A 12,688-nucleotide genomic window follows, 5' to 3' on the forward strand; every position below is an offset into this window, starting at 1 on the left:
GAGACTGACTCAGTCTCAGTGAGTCAGAAGAGCCTTGGCAGTTCAGGTCATTTTTCAGGAGTGAGCTACCTCTTATTCCAGGTGGGAGAGACTAAAACAGGTCTCAGGCTCACCTGTGGGTAGAGAACTACTTGGGAAGTCCAAAGTGGTACAGATTAGTACTTGGTACCCTAAGAACACCTAACCTCCCTTGTGAGCTCCTGGCCCATCTCCTGGCTCTGGCTCCGCTGTGAGGCGCAGGCTCCAGTCTGAGCAAGCCCTGACAGAAATGGCCATGGAGCTCACCCTGACCTTGAAGTTCCCACTACAAGCACAAACAGGCCTTTAAAAAGCTTCCTAACTTCCTGGGGGTGGGGAGGTGGGGATGAAGGTTAGTGCGTTGATTGCTGTTGTGTCATTTTTTGGTGCAGTTCCAGGTGGCTGGCGCCACCACCTCTCCTCCATGCAGATGCTGAGGCCAACAAGGCTCAAGAGAGAGAGTTGCTTTGAAGAAGCCGGCATTGACCTCTGGTGCCCTGTCTTGGTGTTGGGAAGCCTTACAGCTGCTCTGGGCTGCAGAGCCTTCCCTTCACTGACTTGAGACTTTTTGGATCAGAGTATTGGTGAAGCAGAGTTTTGGCAAGAGCCTTGGCAGTTGCTGCCAGGAAAGAGGCTGAAGGAAGATAATTAGACCTGGTAATTGGTTGCTTTTTCCTTTTTTACAGGCAATAGTGACTATGGCTGGGAGCAGAAGACACCAGAAAGTTGTCCTCCAGGACCAAGGCTGAACTGTCCCAATTCTAGGAGACAATGCTGGCTCCTAGCCAGTGTGGCATGTCCCATCACATCCTATCTGGCATACCTATCTGGATGTGAAAAGGTTCTTGAAACTCATGCTGTCTGAAAGCAATGTGCGTTTATCACCCGTGTCGTGCTCAGAGACCAGGTAGCTTAAAACTGTGAATCCAGGAGCAACCTTCAGATGGAGTTACCCACGTCTACCTCCTCCAGGGAGATTTGATGGAGCCTATTGCAAGGGGACTTCATTAGAGCCTTTTGTTTCTTGGTAGATCTGACTCATCATTTCCCTGAGATAAGTTTGCTTTTGGGCAGTGTCCAGGCCCCCATCCCTCCAGTTGGCTATTTCACACAACCAGATGGCTCATATTAGATCTCAATTTGCAACTCGCCATCCTTTGTGGGCATGTGCTCTGGATTTGTCCCAACCTGAGCAGCTGATTCCCTCGGTTGATTGGGGAAGTCCTCACCATTCAATTCCTCCTCAGCACAGGGGCTGTGGGTTGGATTTCCAGTTTCTGCAGGATGACTACTTATCTAAACCCTGATCTAAAGTATAGCCCTGGAACCTGAAGATAGAGCTCAGATGGGGTCTCTGGGAGCTCTTTAGAAGGTCTTCAAGAGCTGGTGCTGCCTTTAGGAGAGCCATCACTCAAAGTTCATCAAAGGATGGACTAAGTTGGAATCAAGAATCTCTTCTAGTGGCTTGTTTAATATCTTGGATAAAAGCAGAAGAAAGACTCAAACTCTGGTATTTTATTTTATTTATTTGCAATGCTGGGTACTGAACCCAATGCTTTTCCACTGAACGACACCCCCAGCCCAGCTCTGGGAGTTTGGATTTAAACATATGATTTTTCCTATATTTCTTCCTGACCAGTTATCCATGCATTTATTCAAAATATAGTTACTAAGCACATACCATGTTCCACACATGGTGCTTAGGGCTTGGGAATAAGGATAAAAAGTCCTTGACTTCAAGGGACCTTATTGACCTCTGAAAGAGGTAGGTACTTACTATGAAGCAAGTGAAAGCCATTGTAGTAGAGTGACCAGAGGCCCAGACTCAGGACTGGCTGGGTTCATATTCCTGCTCTGCACTTACAAGCAATATACTTTGGGCAAACTCATATACTACGTTCATTAGTTTCCTCATCTATAGAATGGGAATAATACTGCTATCAAAATTAGTGTTTTATGAGGATCAAAATAGTTAATGAATTCGAAGTGCTCAGAACCATGCCCGTGTATAAACATTAGAAAACCTTGGTATTGCTGGTCATAGTGACATATGTCTGTCATCCCAGCAACTCAGGAGACTGAGGCAGAATTGCAAGTTCCAGGCCAGTTTCAAGATTTAGTGAGACCCTGTCTCAAAAAAAAAAAAAAAAAAAAAAAAAAAAAGGAGTGAGGATGTAGCTCAGTGGTAAAAGCACCCCTGGTTTAATTCCAGTCCAAAAAACAAAACAAAAAAAGCTTGTTATCACAGGACTAACTTATGAAAGATTGAAGAAGAAGAAAGGGCTTATACACAAATTCCAGGATTCTGGGATTCTGGACATTTATAGCCAGGAAAGCTATATTGGAATCTAGAGTCTATATAAAATACTTATTTGACCTTCAATAATTATGACCTTGACTTGCTCCTTGGTAAAGTGGGGATAGTAAGATTTTCCCTTCTGACATCATTGGGAGAAAAGAGAAACCAACATTGGCATCTATTCATGTTCTAAATACAGTTTTTTTCTGAGAATTGAGAGAAGGAACATATTTTAAGTATGTTAGAGATTGGGGCAGGCTCAATGGGAGAGCACTGTTCAATCCCCAGCACCACAAAAATTAAAATTAAAAAACTCATTGTAAACTAAAATGCAACACACAGGGCAGTCATGATTTTCTCTCTGCTCTCTCTCCACCCCCCAGGTCCATCACACGGGTAATTGAGAGATGATGAAAAAGGCAGGCGCTTTGGTCTGACTAATAATAGCAGATAGTGCTTCGCCTCCATGTGATTGTTCCTGTTTTCCGTGCTATTTAGTTTCTGATTACTAAAGCTTCGTGACCCCGAGGAGGCTGGTGATTTCCTTAGAAGGAGGAACTGGGAGCAACAAGAAGCACAGTGAGACATGTTGAGCTCCTTAGAGGAAAAGTTAATGAATGATCCCATCAGATATGACAAGCACAAACGGTCCCTGGCTCAGACTCAGGTTCTTCTGGATCTGGAGGGGCTGCTTCCTAGCTTCTGTAAGTCTGGCTGTGTCTCAGGGCTCCTGCAAGGCAGGCTGGGCACAGGCAAGGTTATATGCAGAACTAGATGAGGAGGGTGGGTGAGACAGGGTGGGGGTGGGATGAGGGGTGTCAGCCTTGCTGTGTGTTCACTAATACAAGCTACTTTCACATGTCCGGAGACTTCTTGGCGAGGTTACAGAGCTTGCCACCAAGATTAAGGTCATCTGGCTGGGCAATGGTATGGGGAGGGGGGGGAGGAGGAAGTCTGGGAAGTGCATGCAGACAGCACTGGGGCCTATTCGGGAGACTGGCCAGCACTAACGGGATTACCATCCGCTGCCCTGATATCTGCCAGGAAGTTGTGAAATGAAATTTCAAGGACCCAACCAGAGCCAGAGATTATGTGGGATGACTTGGCTGAAAGCAAGAATCCTCAGGCTAATCGGGCCATGTTCCTGGTGTTCCATGGGTCCCTTTGCAGAACAGAAGATTCTGCCAGTTCCCTGGCTTTCTTCCCAGTCCCTCCCAGGTCTCTGATAATCCTAAACTGTAAGGTTGAGAAGGGGACTACTGCGAGCCCTTTCTCCAGTCCTTTCAATAAACCAGATCCTAGTAGGAAGTCCTGCCTGATGCCTTAACCAATCTGACCCTCCATAGTCTCAGCTTATTGAAAAGGCTCTTGTGAGGATCCATTGAAAAATGCATCTGCAAACTGTAAAGTTACCTCAAAAGGGAGGTATTGCTCTAGGCACAGAATTGAAGGCCTAGAGGACAAAAGGAGCAGAATGGAGCCTTCTGGGCCTGGCTCTGTTCCAAATCAGCTCCTCTCCTGAACACACAGAAAAGGAACCTTTTTCATAAAGCTTCTTTCTGACTTCTTCTAACGTGAGCATCCCAAGCTTTCATTGGTGTTTGATTCCTAATTAAAAGGAGGTTTGCAAAGATCACAGAGCTGACTGGGGTTTTTTTCCCCCTCAGGATACTGTTCACCTGTGACCCCACTGATCTGAATAGCACAGCCGCTCCCCAGTCCAGGTACCCATGGGGCCCTGTTTTTAGCAGGATTTGTGTTTATAACATGACAGTGTCTTTACCTCTTATCTAGCAAGAGTGAGTAATCTATTTGGGATATTTAACAAAAACCAGACATTACCTCACTGGTGTCTTATCCAGAGCTACTCCAGTCTTCCCATTAATTCCAGCAGTTTGGGGTCTTTTGCCATATTAAGCAGTATAGAGAGAAATCTATATAGCCTTTTTCCCTCTCTGGGTAAAGGGAGTTACAGAACACACAAAGTTTAAAAGTTCTACTGTAACGTGTATTCAAGTCTGTTCTTTTTCCCAGTAAATATAGGGGTGGGGGCTGCTTTGGTGATTGAACCCATGGGTGCTCTGTCCCTGAGCTACACTCCCAGTCCTTTTTTTGCTTCGTTTTCATTTTGAGACAGGGTCTTGCTAAGTTGCTGAGGCTGATCATCACAGAGGCGCTCATCTGTTGATCCAGAGACTTGGGAGACTTTAGGCAGGAGGATTGCTAAAGTCAAAGTCATCCTGGGCAACATGGAGAGATCCTGTCTCAAAATAAAATTAAAAGAGCTGGGGATGTAGTTCAGTGCTTGCCCAGAATGTCAAGGTCTTAAGTTCAATTCCCAGTACTGCAAACAAACAAATATCTGTTTTCTTCATTTTGAGATCATGACTGAAGAATTAACCCCAGCCCATCCCCCAAGCAATCCTCAACAGGTTTCTCCAGCTCGCTCTTCCCTAAAGGTTAAAGTGTTTTATGTGTGAACTCTGGTAGCATTGGTGTGGTTGCTGGGAAATTCCAGCAGCAGACAGACTACCTCCTCTGGGGCAATGGCTATTTTCTAGCATAAGTGTCAGAGAGATAGTGACTTAGGTGGTCACATGCTTTAAGCAGATGCCAGAACTATAGAACCAAGCAGGCATCTCACAGCTCTCCCAGGTGTGAAGGGCCTGCAGGCTTCCAGAGAGGAACCTGCTGATTGGACAGTAATGAAATCACCCCTGGGGCGTCCTCACATAAGAAGCCAGATGTTGCAATCCCAGGCCAGGCAATAGTACATTTATTTGTGTTTTGCCGTAGAAAAATGAGACTCCGTTAAAGACTTCCGTGTATTCAATATCACAATCTACTAGGCGATATGAAAGAATAATTGTCAATTTTGATAATAATTGTTAATTTTCTTATGATGACTATGTAAGAAAATGTCCATAGTTGTATACCTGCTTGGTGAAGTATGTGGGAATGAAATTACACTCAATCTGGAATTTGCCTTAAAATATGTTAGAAACATAAGAAAGAAAAAATAGATAAGGCAAATTTGGCAAAATCTTGCTAGTGAGTCTAGGTAATGGGTAATGTGATTTGCATATACTGTTTTCTCAACTTTTGTGGATGATTGAGCCTTTCCATAATTTAAAAAATTGTTAGGAGTAAGGGCCAGGTGCAATAGTACATGCTTGTAACCCCGGAAACTTGAGAGGCTGAGGCAGGAGGATCCCAAATTCAAGGCCTGCTTCAGCAATTTAGCGAGGCTCTGAGCAATTTGGTGAGACCCTTTCTCAAAATAAAACATTAAGGGGGTGGGGCTGTAGCTCAGTGGTAAAGAGCTTGCCTCACCTGTGTAAGGCACTGGGTTCGATCCTCAGCACCACATAAAAATAAATATACTATGTGTTCATCTACAACTAAATAAATATTTTTTTAAAAATCTGGAGACTAGTATCAACATTATTTTAAAAATAAAACATTAAAAAAGGCTGGGAATGTGACTCAATGGTTAAGCACTCCTGGGTTTAATTCCCAGTACCCCTTCCCACCCCCCTCAAAAAATTAGGAATAGGGATGTGGTTCAGTGGCAGAAAACCTAGGTTTCATCTGCGGGGGGCAGGGTGTGTGTAGGGGGGAAAAGCAAGAAATTAAAGAACCTGCAAATGGTGTTTAAAAACAATCCATGGTCTAGGAGAAGATATTTAGAACACTTGCTCTAACAAAGAATTCCTATCCAAAATACACAAAAAATTCCTATAATTAGTTTAGGGGAAAAAAAAAAGACTATCAATCCCATAGAAACATATCTGCAAAGGTGAGAATAAACAATTCCATTTCCAGAAGAAAACTGAACAGTGATATCCACACTGGTGATCAGGACAATATAAATTAGAAAATAAAACAATTCATGTACATTGGATTAGCAAAACTTTTAAAGTCTGACAGTATCAAAGATCAAGTATCAGTGGAGATGTGGAGTTTAAATTAATATGGACAGACAGAACGCAATTTGTCAATATCTGTTAGACACATGTATATCCTACAACCAAGGATTCTACTTCAATACATACCCCCCATAAACTCTTGGGGAAATGCATAACGTGTACTTGGAGCACACACTTGACCATCTATTAGGGAATATTTACTTAACTAAAATGGGAAAAAGTGGTGAAATAACTATGATATAGTCATATAATACAGAAGCTAAAATGAATGCATTTCATACATGTGTATACATAATTATTTCTGAAGCATAATATTAAATGAAATAAAAACAAATTGCAAAAGGACATACCATGTACATAAACAATTTAAAATACTTATCATAATAGCTTTGGCTCTCAGTATATATGTGATAACAAAACAAAAACAAATAGCAGGGTCATGGAGCAATAAGAAGATAGTGTTTATCTCTGGGGAAGGAGGGAGGGGAATGACATTATTTCTCTGTATTTGTAATGTATCTGTATGTGTTTTTTTTCCTTTAGAAAAAAAAAAAAGAATCTGGAGCAAATGTATCAAAAAAGTGACCTTTGAATATCTGGATGACAGGTACAGGGTGTTTATCATATTGTTGTTCTCTGTACTATTCTGCACATTTGAAATATTTTTTAGTTTTTTTAAATTTTTAATTGCAGTCCTAAAGTTCTTCCTTCCTAAATCTCATCTTCATCATGACACTAGAACCCTTTGACTCAACTCTCACTTCTATGAAAATCATTCCCAAATCTGGTTTTCTTTTCAGCCTCATTTCTCTATCTCCACCCATGTAATGCCTATTTCTTCTTTTATGTCGAATTTATCATCTAAGTGAATTATCTCTACCACCCCAGAGTCTCAAAACAACTCTTACTTTAATTTCTGTTTCTGTTCATACTCACTCGATAAATGTTCATTTTTATTTTCATTAGTTCTTTCAACTTGTACCTCTTCCCATTGAGTTCTTCATATGCAGAACTGCTTGCTGATTTATCTTCCAGAAATTCGGTTTTTTTTTTTTTTTTCAGAAATGCTGTTTTTCAAAACCCCTGAAATATTGTTTCACATCAATTATTTCTGAGCTTAAAACCAGTATGGTGGCTCCCTTCCAGCATAAGACAGTCTAAAATTCTTAACCATTTCTTTACTACCTCAAAGTCTGGTTCCAACATCTTTCTCCAGTGGGCAAGAGCCCACTGTCTGCTGTCACTGAAGAGTCAACCAGGCTGTATGTCTTCCTGTCTTTCTGCATTTGCTCAGTCCTGAAATGCTTTTGCCTGCCCACCCTTCAAAGTCAAGTTCAATGTCATTGCCCAAACCACTGCTAGAATCATTCCTGTAGCCCAGCCTACGTGCTGCCTAGGTATAGACAAAGCTCATTTTGTAAAAATAGGTCTGGAAGGCATCTCCTTCTCCATTAGTAATGAGCTCACTGGGGGGGGGGGGGGGTGTAGCTCAATGGTCTAGCACTTGCTTAACTTGTTTGAGACACTGACTTCAATCTTCCCCAACAAACAACAACAACCAAAAAAACAGAAGTCAATTCCTAGGAAGACTAAGGAAAGAGAGATGAGAAGAATGGATGTACACATATACATGAATCCCCTTGCTTTTCTTTCTCCTGATTTTTCTTCCATAGTATCAACTATAAAAGAAGGTGATCACATCAGACTTGCAGGCATGTAAGGAGGCATTCTCTGATTTATGGCAAGAACCTGATAAAAATGAAATTCCTTTATGTGTAATATTTGTCAATTCTAAGATGCACATTTTTCACACTTTCATATCTCTGAAATCAGAGTGCATGTTACCACCAATGGAATTTTTTTTTCTTTCTTTGTGGTTATACAAAAATAAAAAGTACATCTAGTATTGATGGTTTCTTAAGCTTGGTGAAATACAGTATAGGGAAGGCATTTAAAATGCATATAAATGCAAATAAGCAGCTTTAATTATTTGATATAAATATTAAATGGGAGATTAAAAATGAGATTTGGAACACTGTTCTAGGCTTGCATAATTTTGAGAGCACAATTCCAGAACAGCATTCCAGCACATTTGCTCACAAAAGTAGCACTCATCCATTCTGCCATATTTTGTAAGCTATTAAGAAGAGACAGACCCAAAGGAAGGCATATCTTGATATTCTCTGCATAAAGAGCAATAGAGTAGACATAAAACCATGCAAGCAGAAATACTGAACAGAAAGTTTGTAGAAGGAAAGCCACTGGCCAGTGGTGCCAGAGGTGATGAGTGGAGGATCCAGAGCATACCCCGGTGCTCAAGGCTTCAGCCCTAGTCTAGACTGCCAGATTCTGATCTGCTTATGCATGATTCTCATCATAGCCCTAGAACCGAAAGTTTGGGTTCTCCAATTTTCACTCCAGAACTGTGAATTGACAACAGAAATTGCCTGAGAGCTTGGTCTGGAATTCATTGTAGCTTTTATCATTTCTTTCTTTCTTTTTTTTTTTTTCTTCTTTCTACCTGCTTTCATATCCAGGTTTCTACCACCAGGGATTTAGGTCCTCTCCCACCTCTTTCTACTAACCCTTGGTGAAGCCAGGAGCCCCAACTTAGGTCCCTGTCCACCTCATGCCCCGCTTGCCCATTGTTCCTGAGGCTGTAATAATCTACATGATCCTGGGAGACTCTGAATGCAGTATGCTACTCCATCAATAATTCACTGTTATAATTGTAAAAGCAAAGAGCTCTGTGTAACTGGAGAGGGAAGATGGAGAGGGGTTTGAAAACACACACGTGTGCACACACCATGTGCTTTCTCAGTGGCCTTGTGACATGGTTTTTCGGTTCTGTTTTTTCCTGTACTTGACTGCTTTTGCAGCTGTAAATAGGGCTGTCACCAACTTGGTCCCAGGGCGCTTGGGCAGGGGTCCAGCTGCAGAGATCATTTTCCTGCTAGGAGAGTAGAGAGAGAATTGTGGATTTCATCCAAGGCCAAGCCAAGGTGCTGGTGAGACTTCAGTGATGGGGAAAGGCAGGGATGAGGATGGGTGGATGCAGACCCTCCTGGTGTCAGGGAGTCCCTTCGTGAGTGGAAGCCTTTCTTTGGCTTTCTAAATGTATCTACTTCCTCACTCCTTGGCATATCCTGGGTGGAGGGAGGGCAGGAAATGCAACTGTGTGATGCTTAGAGCAGGACAGGAGCCTGCTGTATATATAGGCCTGCTTGTGGGAGAATGAATTACAAGTGGCATTGCTAACCTCACATGCTATTCTCTGACCTTCACTCCAGTTGCTGCATCACTCCTGGGTATTTTCTCTTTGCCAAAACCACACCCGGAGGAAATTGCTGAGACAAAGGGATGACCGCAGAGCCAATTTTTATTCCTAGCCTGTGGTTGACCCTGGCACGTAACCTTGATCAGGTCATCCCTAGAGTGATTATACTGAACTTCAACCTGCATCAAGGAACTCCTGAGAAAACTGATGTTGAGGTTTTAAAGTGCTTCAAGATCTTAGATGAAGTATGCCATATCCCCATGTTTTGGACCATGTTATGGGGTCCCCTTAAAGCCATGGCACTGGCCATGCTCTGTCCTTTACTTGGTAACCAGGTTTTAGAACATGCTTAGGATTGGTGATCAATATGACATACCTTGGGCTGGGGTTGTGGCTCAGTGGTAGAGCACTTGCCTAGCACACTCAGAAAAATAAATAAGTAAATGTATTGTGTCCAACTACAGCTAAAAAATAAATATTAAAAAATATATAACATACCTATTGCATTTATGCTGTGTGGTCATTTTAGTTTAATTCTCATAGCAACATTATAAGTTTAGGAAACAGATGTCCAGAGATGCTATGTAACTTTTCCAAAGTTGTATAGTCAATAAGCCAGAGTCATTATTTCAACTCTGGCCTCCTGGGTCCAGGGTCAGGTCTTATCCATGATGGTGGAGCACATTTAACAATCAAATAACTAGTCATTAGTGAGTGTTGGCTGTGCTCTTCACTGAGCTGAGTGGTATGAGAGACACAGAAGTGTATAAACAGGAGATAGATGAGGTCTGGGTGCTTACTTGGTAACACCAAAGTGTTTTAAGGAATCTGAAGATGGAGAGATCAGTACAGGTTGAACTTCAGGGGGAAAACTTCACAGAGAGAGCAAGGCTTCCTGAGCACTTTTTCCTCCCTTTTAAACAATTTTTAGATTCTCTGGGATCACAGTGTCCTGAAGGATGCTAATTCCTTTTGATTTGGGGAAAAAGGGCGTGAAGGAGGGACTATTCGGTGGTAAACTCTGGAACCTGCTGTATGCCCTGTCTCGAGCTGATTCACAATGCACTCTGTCTCTTGAAGCTCTGTCATATTCTTCAATTAAAAAAAAAACTTCATGTTTCTCAACATTTTTTGGCCATAGATCACATTTTACATGAAATTGATGCCAGTATTTCATAGACCTCCAAGTTAGGGAACCATTGATATAGAGGAAAGCCCCTCACAGGAAATAGAAGTAGTTTACAAACTCAAAAAACTTGAAACCAAACTCCTTGCACATCCAATGTACCTTTTACCTTTACAGAATTGGAATTTAATCAATGTATCTGTGTTTTGACATTTGGTCTATCATGTTATTACTCCAGCCAGACTATGAATATCTTAAATACAAATACTGGGCTGATATACCTTTTTGTCCCCCCGGACTTCTAGCCCACCCCTGTCTAAAAGAAGGTCAAAAAATATTTGTTGGTTTAAAAAAAGAGGCAGGGAACAGAGGGAAGAAAATGAAGAAGAAAAAATGATAGCAATTATTGGTAATTTGCAGCTGATTATTTAATTGTTAATTGCTACTCATCAATCAGTACTCTTTGAAAGACTGGTAGATTGTTTAAAATGCAAAATCATGTTAATGTGTGTCTTGGCATAGGTCAGGGCTGGATCTGTAGTTAGAGGTAGCTGGCTTTGGACCGTGACCTCTAAAATACATCTTTCTTTAATAACCTTAGGCTACTTTATGCTGAAGCAAGGGTGCTTGGGTGGGCCCAGCTGTCAGAGGTTAGATGTGTGAATCAAGGATCTGATAAAGTGGGCATGACTGCAGATGCAGTGCTTGGGGATAGAGTGACCCAAGGGCTGTTGGGAGCTTGCAATTAAAGTAAAAATGACACTTTTGTTTTGGTGTCAGGGGATGGTCGCAGGTGCAGTCCTTGGTCCAAACATGCTTCCCTTGGCCTCATTAGGCCCAATGCCCAGGGTTGGAAGGTTTGAAAGGTTTGTGACTTTGAGGCTCCAAAGGCCTGTCAAGAGGCCTACTCTTGAAAGTTGTTTTCACTCCAACTCCCCTAACCCACCCCCAGTTTTGTTGTTGCTGTTGTTTTGTGTTATGTTGTGTTTTTTGTTTTTGTTTTTGTTTTTGTTTTTTTTTTTTAATTTTTGCGGTGTGGGGGGATCCCGCCCAGGCCCTTGCCCATGTTAGGCAAATGCTCTATCACCAACCTCCACCCCAGCCCACCTCCAGTTTTGAAACTAATCCGCCCTGTGAGAAGTAATTCAGAAACTATTTGGAACTGATACCCCAGAGGGGTTTCCATGAGAATGGGGCAGGACTTGGCCCCCTTTTCCAGAAGGAAGGGACAAAGACAGGCATCCTAAAGAAGGGATAGAGTCCCTGGATAGGATATAGCTATCTCTGAATGTTCTGCCTCCGTGTGTGTGTGTGTGGGGGGGAATAGATTGTGTTTATTCTTTTATTTTGAGTTCCCCATGTGACTTCTGCAGGTATTTTGTCCTTGGTGTCAGATCCACTGGCCCTCAATGGATGAAGCCTCCTTTAGACTCTGTTGTCCCTCTGCCCCTCACAGACAGCAGGAGCTGGGTGTGGGCTGTTTGGAAGATGCCCGTGTGGCCTGTGGGTTTCTGTTCCCCTCTCCCCTCTGGGAGATTCCAGTTAATGCAGCTATTGAGAAAAGATTGAAAGTAGAGGGTGGTGAGACTCAAAGCCTTGAAATTGGATCTGTGCTTGTTTTTCTCTCAATCCAAATGGATCCCCACCCACTACCCAGCTGCTAGTGCCCTTTAAGTCAGGGCGCATTGACCCTGTTGGGAGTTCCTGTGGGAAGAGGTGCAGGATAAATACAGCCAGCCTCCATGCTCTGCTTAGGAAACCCTCAGCCTTGTGTTTTGGATCAGTGTGAGTCCTGTGCAGCCATATTATGCCCTATCTTCAACTTCCTGTTTAACACCCCCTCCCCACAATTACCAGAGGCATTGAAGAAAATGGGCCTTCCAGAAATGCTGTGGGAGGAATTGGGGACAAGAAGGCTCCTTTTCATTTCCAGTGTTAAGGAGAGAGTGTCACAATCCTCATTTCCATTCTTAATTTCTCTGATACATGCCAAGGAGCCAGGGTGGGCACAGCCCTCCATCTCTGCTCCTAGCCATGTC

Source organism: Callospermophilus lateralis, chromosome 13 (assembly GCF_048772815.1).
Source record: "Callospermophilus lateralis isolate mCalLat2 chromosome 13, mCalLat2.hap1, whole genome shotgun sequence".
In the NCBI taxonomy this organism is placed as follows: Eukaryota; Metazoa; Chordata; class Mammalia; order Rodentia; family Sciuridae; genus Callospermophilus; species Callospermophilus lateralis.